Raw genomic sequence first — 7,817 nt, forward strand, 5'->3', positions numbered from 1 at the left:
AACTTCCCTAATATAGCCTGCACTTGCTGGAGATGAAGAACTGACCTTCTTTGCAAGAGTCTTACTCTAAGCCTGGGCTCCTGAGAAAAGCTCCCAGCCATGGCTCTCACCACCTCTGGGTCTTGGCAATAGGTAATGAGCTAGGCATGGGAGCACAGAATAGCACCAAAAGCTCATTCGTGGACCTTCTGGGGTTGGCATCTGTCTGGGGGAGCCTGAAGTTGTTTTCCTGGTCACTCATTTCCCCTCCCCTTTATCATTATTCATTTACTCTACAACACCCATTTTCTCCTAAATTCCCTCTTCTGTTTTACCCGCCAAGGCTCATGTTTTCCTTCTTCCTCTGCTGAAGGTCTGTCCCTCTAAGTTTGTCTCTTTGTATCAGTTTACCTATGGACATCTGATGGTCCCTACAGGGGCTTCTATGTAGATGTCTCTGCTTGGAGCAGATGTCTGCAAGTATATGTGTATCTCAGGGGGAGCGGGTGGAGGTGAGAAGGTGATGCTTACGTCTAGTTCCATCGGCAGCTCACATAGGGCAACGTAACAGCTGCTGGTTCTACACTGCTTGGCTTCTATGGAAATAAAGGACTTGAAAAGGATTTGAAAAGTAAAGGAGAGGAAAGAGGTTAAGGAGGAAGAATGAGCATTTTTGGAGGTGGAAATGGACATGACCCATGAGAGGGCCCATGAGAAAGTGAGGAGAAAGATCTGCCTCCCAAAGGAAACTCGACAAAAGCAGGGACTTCACCTGTTCTGTTCTCCGGAGTCCCTGCAGGAGGCTGAACAAGACGTGACCCACAGCAAGCGCCCAATATTTGTTGAACGAATGAACGTTATTGTGGTGGTGGTTACTGGTACCTAGAAGAGTACCTACAGGTACTTTGTAAATTGTAGAGTGCTTCTCAGTCAATGAATATTTAGGAACATCTGCGGTGCCAGAAAAGGGTTGAGGAAGGAGGCATGAGTCAGCTGTAGTTGGCCATGAGTGCTAGACTGGAGTTCTGAAGTGGAAGAAGCTTCCGTGGTAGTCCGACCTTCAGGAAGGGGGCTTCCCACGTGCCAGACTCTGCAGGACCCTTCGCAAATCCTGCATCGGTAATCATCACTCAGCCCCTTACTAACTGGGTGACTTGGGAGAGGTTTCTTTTCTCACATCTCTGGATTCTCCTCTTCTGCCTGACCTATAAATTATAAACGTTAGGGGTCCTCTATGCTTATGACCTGCCTTCTCTTTAAGTGTATTTTCTCCTTTAGGCCAATGGCTGAAACTACCGCACATACGCAGATGATCCTATATTTTTATCTCTAGCCAGACTTCCGATGCATGTATCCTAATGTCTAATTGACCTCTCTTCGTTTGGATGCCTGCTCATCTTTTTTTTTTTTTTTTTAACATGGCCAAAACGTAACTCTTGATTTCACGTCTCATTTCTTTTTCTCAAAACCTGCCTCAACTCCAGTCCTCCTAGCTCAGTTCTTGGCCCTGACATTCACCTATTTGCTTCAGCTAGAATCCTATCTTTGGGTCCTCCCTTTTCCTGACTTTCCTCCACGTCTACCAGCAAGTTGCAAAGACTCTACCTCACAAACAGGCCCCTTGTCCATTCACTTTTCTCCATCTCTACTCACTCCCAAACCCAAGTCCCCACCATCTCCTGCCTTCACTGTTGCAGTCGCCACCCTCCTGGTTTCCCAGGGTTCCATCATGCATTCCTTCAAGGCATTCACCATAAATGAACCCAGAGAGCTATTTTCAATTTTAATTTGGACCACTCTTCGCACTGCCCGAGTCTCTTCGGTCTTCTCACCGGATTGGAATAAACTCCAAACTCCTTGCCATGGTGCACAGGAATCTCCTCTTCTTGGCCTCTCCCACTCCATTTCCCTCAGCTCCCCCAGCCCCGGCTCTGCTTGTCTTTAAGTCTCTCAACTATCCAGCCCCTGCTTGTTTTGAGGCCTCTGCACTCCGCCTCAGGGCCTTCCTGGTCGAATCCTTTCTCATCACTATGTCTCAGCTTAAATGGCACCTTCAAGAGAAGCTTTTTAAAATTATTCTATCCAAAATAGGCCAATACACCTGTTACTCTGTCTCACAAGACTCTACCGTTTACTTCACAGGACTCTTCACAGTCTATACTTATTTCACTTGTTGACTTGGTTATTCCCAACTAGGAGATAAGCTCCTTAAGACCAAAGATGCTGTCTTATATCCTGATGGGTCTCAAGCTCTTAGAAAGGGTCCGGTATAGACTACGCATTCAGTAAACATTTGTTGAATCAATGCATGAGCCTCTGTAGGCTTCATTTTTTCATTCTGTGACCTAATAATAATACAACCTGCTTCAAAGAGTTACTATGAGAGTCAAATGAGAAAATGCTAAGGGATCAATAAATGTTAGCCATAATTATTATTACTATTACTAGTGGTAGTGCCATTATTCTTTTCAACAACACTCATGAGGTAGTCAAAATTAACTGCAATTTGCAGACAAGGAAATGAAGATCAGAAAATGTAAATAGCCTCCTTCAACTCACTTAGCTCGTACCAAATAGAGTTTGAATTTTAAGACTGAAGAATTGGAAATTACTACAGATCTCAAGCCAGAGTGATTGAAGGAAAGGTATTTCCAATAAAATAAAAAAGTTTTAGACAGAGGTGGCTCCAAGGGGAAGATGTATTATGCTCAGCAGAGAGCTGGATACCCAAAATTTGATGCCTGGTAAACTATTGGAGATACAGAACTTTTACCTGGAGGAGAGGTCAGGGGTTTGAGATTGGAGCAACAAAAAATATAACCTCACCACTTTGATCACAGTAGCATATCGGGAAGGCTATGTGTGTGGAGTCTATAAGCAGAAACACACACACATACATTCACATTTCTTGAGACTGAAGAATGGGTCATGCTCCTCATATGGATACAGGTCTCTCTCTCTCTCTCTCTCTCTCTCTCTCTCTCTCTGTCTTTCTCTAATCCACCCACACTCCTTCCTACCCACCCTCACTGGAATCCCCTTTGCTACTTCTGTTCCTAGACCTTTCCTCACATCATCCCATATCCATTTTGGAAGCTCCCAATGAGGTCCTCAAGAATTAACTTTAGGACTCTAAAGTAAGTGTTTACCGTTACTGTAGGGTCATGCTCAGGTAGGGTGAATTTTACTGAATGGAACAACAAAGCAAAACATGACAAGAAAACTCTTTCTCTTATTATATTAAGGTTTCTAAAAATAGCTAAGATTTGTGCCAGGAACTATTCTAAGCACTTTATACATGTTAACTTTTTTGTTCCTTATAACAACCCTATGAAATAGATGATTTACTTTCTTTTTTTAGAATAGATATTGAGACACAGAGTGGCTAAGTTTGAGAGCTGAGGTTCCGACCCATGAAGCATAGTTTTAGCCTTGTTCGAAAACCATCAGGCTACACAGTCTAATGTGGGCTCTATCTCTCTACTCCATCTTTCCAAAGATGCATTTCCTATCAGAGTTGAGGGGAAGAGAGCCAAGAGGTAGAGAGAAAGCCATCTTGCCACAGAAATGAAAATTCTATGCATAAGTCCCTGAAACCAAGCACTTCAAGGAGGAGGTAGTCAAGAGTATCAAAAGTCTTAAATTGGGAGAAGAAAATTAGGTTCACATATAACTTCAGAGAAGTATTCTTTTTATCTTTTTTAAGTTTCTTATTTACTTATTTTGAGAGAAAGAAAGCACAAGTGGGGGAGGGGCAGAGAGAAGGAGACACAGAATCCCAAGCAGGCTCCACACTGTCAGCACGGAACCCAACGCGGGGCTTGAACTCACCAACTGTGAGATCATGACCCGAGCCAAGATCAAGAGTCAGACACTTCACCAGTTGAACCACCCGGGTGCCCCCAAAGAAGTATTCTTAAAAAACAAAAAAGAATAGAGAGAGAAAGAGAGAGAAGTGTTCTTACATGGGAGGGGATTTCGAAACCAGATCACTAGCGAAGTGGGTGATAAATGTAAGTCAAAGGTAGTCTCTTCCACATATTTGATAACAAACAGAAGTAGGCAAGGACTATCATTGCTAGAGAAGACAGCAAGGTAAAGGGAGATATTTGCTAATCAGGAGGCCTAAACATGCTGAAAGGTAGAATGCATGAAACACAAAGAGTGGGGAATGAAGATGTGAAAGAGGGAGAGGATAAGGGAAGAAAAGAACTTAAAGACAGAGACCCTTCAAACCACCACTGTGAAGAGAACACGGAAGAGGCTCCCTCAGCAGAGAAGCAACAGGTAACGTGAAGAGATAATGGCATTGTGGCACCTGAATCTTCATTGGGCCAGGACTTCACACTGATTGGTCCTCTTACAGCCGTGCTTCATAGACAGGTGGAGATGGAGGGAAAGTTGATGGAGGGTGATCTGCGGTTGGGTTGGACTCAGGAGGGTCAAAGAAAGAGGACGTGGGTCTCCATGGAGTCTAGTGTTGTGGTGCGGTTGGTTAGGGAACAAGCTGAGTAGACTCGGAGAGTGGGAAAGAAGGCCAGTAAGGAGGTTGTAGTTTGAGAAAGGAGCATTCACAACTGAGACCCCACATGTGAAATAATCCTTTGGGATCTATAACTCTTAGGCACGTCAAAATATTTCCCATTCAAATATAGGTTTCCTCTAAAGTTCAATGAAGTTTTGTGAAATGAACAGCAGATGCAAATTTGCAGATCGATCACCAGACATAGCTCTATTAGCTTTTAGGCAAGTCCCTTTGTGGATCTCCAGGGCTGAGTGTCCTCATTTACCCCTAGGAAGGGACTTGCCTGGATAATTTCTTGTGACTTGTGTACCTGAACAACTGATCTGCTTGTTGGGTAGCTCAGCCGCATACATCATCAAGCTAATAAAAATATTCTTCCTTAGGATAAGTTATTTCCCGTTCTTTCCCCACCCCAAAATATTTTAATGCCTTCTCTTGCCTCCATGTTCCCATCCCCCAAATGGCGGTAGCAATCTTGATATTAGAAAGAGGCATCTTTAGGGGAAAAACCTCAAGGTTCCCATTTGTTTTCTAGCATTAAACTAGCAAAAGAGTTTACCGGCAATCCACTTAAAGAGATGGAGACTTATTAAAACCAAAAACACGTCGCTCATGGGAAAGCTTTTGTGCACTTAAGCATAACTCCTCATTTGTGTCAGCCAAAAGTCGTACTGACTTATATTGTCAGGCATTTTAACCAAATTAAAGTATCACATTATCATTACGAGTTTCACAATTTGTATCCTAGAGTTTTCTTCTTCTTTTTTCTTTAACCGAAAAGTGGAGTTTAGGGTAAAATTTCAACCTGCAAAGTGAACGAGCTCACCTAGCACGCTGTCAGCTGACTTGCTTGTTTCATGTTAAATGAAACTAACTTTGGCTCTCGATTCTCCCTCCTCTCTTCTCCTCTCACCTACTTCCTGAAAATGTCATTCAGGTCAGAGGTCTCAGATGCAAACCAGGTGCCACAGCGCTGGGGACTCCGTAATGGTTAGACACGGGTTTATGAGTGAGTCGAGTCTAACGACAGAATCTTCTGTATCGTGCAGATCCCACAGAAATCTTGAATTTCTTAGTTACCAGTGAGCTTGGTTATAAAAGTAGAAACTGTGCGTGTGTTTGTGTGCATGTGTACACGATATATACATGCACGTATAGGTATATATATGTGTATGTGTGACCATCCCACCAGCTTGCAAATGAAATCTCCTGAAATACAAGAGAAACCTTATTAATCAGTTCCTCTATTCCTAGCAAGAGCAGTAATGATTTATACTATTCAGTACATTCCCACATACGCTTAGGAGGTATTCTTCACAGTAACCTTCAGAACTGTGCAGAAGGTGGCAGGGCATTCGGTCAGTCACCTGTCCCATCTTGTGGGGGAGCAGAAGGCCAAAGTGCCCACTGAGCCAAATGGTCAGGTAGTGTGAGGAAAGGCCAGGTACTGACAGAGGTCGATTGTATCCGGGACTCGGAAGGTCAAGAAGCCAGGCGCAAGGGGCGCAGCCGTCTCCGTCACAATTCATGTAAACGATTCACACACTGGAGCGAACAGCACAAGATTTACAGGCACCTGACAGCTGGGCAGGGTCAACACTGTTGCAGAGCCAACCCACGAGGCGGGCATTCGTGAGGGGCAGCTTGCTGGAACAGCATATTCCCACTTTGTCGGGGAGAATGACCCATGTTTAGCCTCAAAACATCTTAAGGACCCCCCCCCCCCACCGCCCAATGCTAATCGTTGTCCTCTTTGTACCTGTGAATTGAGAAGTACGTAATGATAAAACATCAACGGGAAATCACTGAAGCTTTGAAATAAATTCGTGCTTCAGAAGTTTCAGCAGTACTCTGCCCGTTTTCAATGCATTGCCTTCAGTTCCAAATTCCTTCCACAGCTGCTCTACACACATGGATTGAACCCTTAAAGCATTTCTCCTTTACAGTGAGCACAATCTCCCTCTTTGTTAGTGAGGGCATGGCTGGAACGACATCGGCAGGAGGGGAGCTTCTCTTCCCGGTTTTGGTGTGCTGTGTTTTGCTTTTTCTTGCTCCTGCTGCACGATTGGTTAGCGGTGCCACGTGTGGGGCCATCTAGTGGTGCCCTGCCCCTGCCACAAGCCTCATGCCCAGAAGTACAGTCTCTCAGCCGCTATTCAGCCCCAGCCTGGGCCTGTGCCCACCTTTGAATTGTCCTCCAATGTGGGTGTGCTCCAGGCTTCACATCCACAGGGACAGCCAGCTCCCTCCATGCACCCTCTTTGTACAGCTTCTCTATGCATTCGCCCACCAGCCCCAGCTCACCTGTGCCCTGGAGGATGGTTCTCCACGGCTCTCCTGACACATACACGGAGCTCTCAGTTCACGCTGCTAGAACAGAATACATAGATTGGGTGGCTTAAACAACATTTGTCTCTTACACCTCTGGAACCTGGAAGTCCGAGATGAGGGTGCACACATGGTCGAGTTCTGGGTAAAGTACTTCTTCCTAGTTGATAGATGGCCAGTCTTCTTGTAGACAGGAGAGAAATTGGGAGAAAGGTCTAGCTGTCTTCCTGTTCTTGTCCCATCCGTGTGGGGACACGGGGCTCCACCCTGATGACCTGATTTCTTTCCAAAGGCCTCACCTCCAAATACCATCACATCTGGGCCTAGACATATGCACTTGAGAGGAACATAAAATTCAGTTCACAGCATGCACCCCTCACCTGCCCACCCACAAGCCTGCTTGCCCAGGCTGAAGGAGGAGGTTGCTTCCTGCTTGCCCAGCAACTATGAATCAGCTTCGGTCCTGGCAAACAACCATCCTCTCGGACCTCCACTGGGTTGTAAACACACCTTCTCCAGCGAGAAGGAAACCCCAGCTTGAGAAAGGAACACCTCTTTCCAAGCTATCCATCCATGGGTACTCTTCCTCAGCCCTAGGGTACTTTTAAAGTTCTCTTTACATCTTTATATTTATATTTATATTTACTAAACCTTCTATCACGGTTTAGTAATTCTTTGTATTAAACTTCCCCTGTTTTACGTTACCCGTTGGTTTCTGTCTCTTGATTAGACTGAGGTTAATATAAGTTCATCTGGAAAAGCAACGATACATATGTGTTAGCGCTATCCCATCTCCAGGCAATGTTTAGAATATGAAAGGATTCTCAAATCCCTTGCAACTGCTACCTGCAGTCTTCTGAGTGTCCACAGTCACCAGGTTGGGAAACCCTGGACTGAAACTGCCAGGAACCAAAGCACAAACCCTAACGTGGATATAGAGCTGTTGGGAGACGCAACCCATTTTCCAGTCACGCGTGTTGCACTT

The sequence above is a fragment of the Neofelis nebulosa genome, chromosome 6 (genome assembly GCF_028018385.1).
Source record: "Neofelis nebulosa isolate mNeoNeb1 chromosome 6, mNeoNeb1.pri, whole genome shotgun sequence".
Classification (NCBI taxonomy): Eukaryota; Metazoa; Chordata; class Mammalia; order Carnivora; family Felidae; genus Neofelis; species Neofelis nebulosa.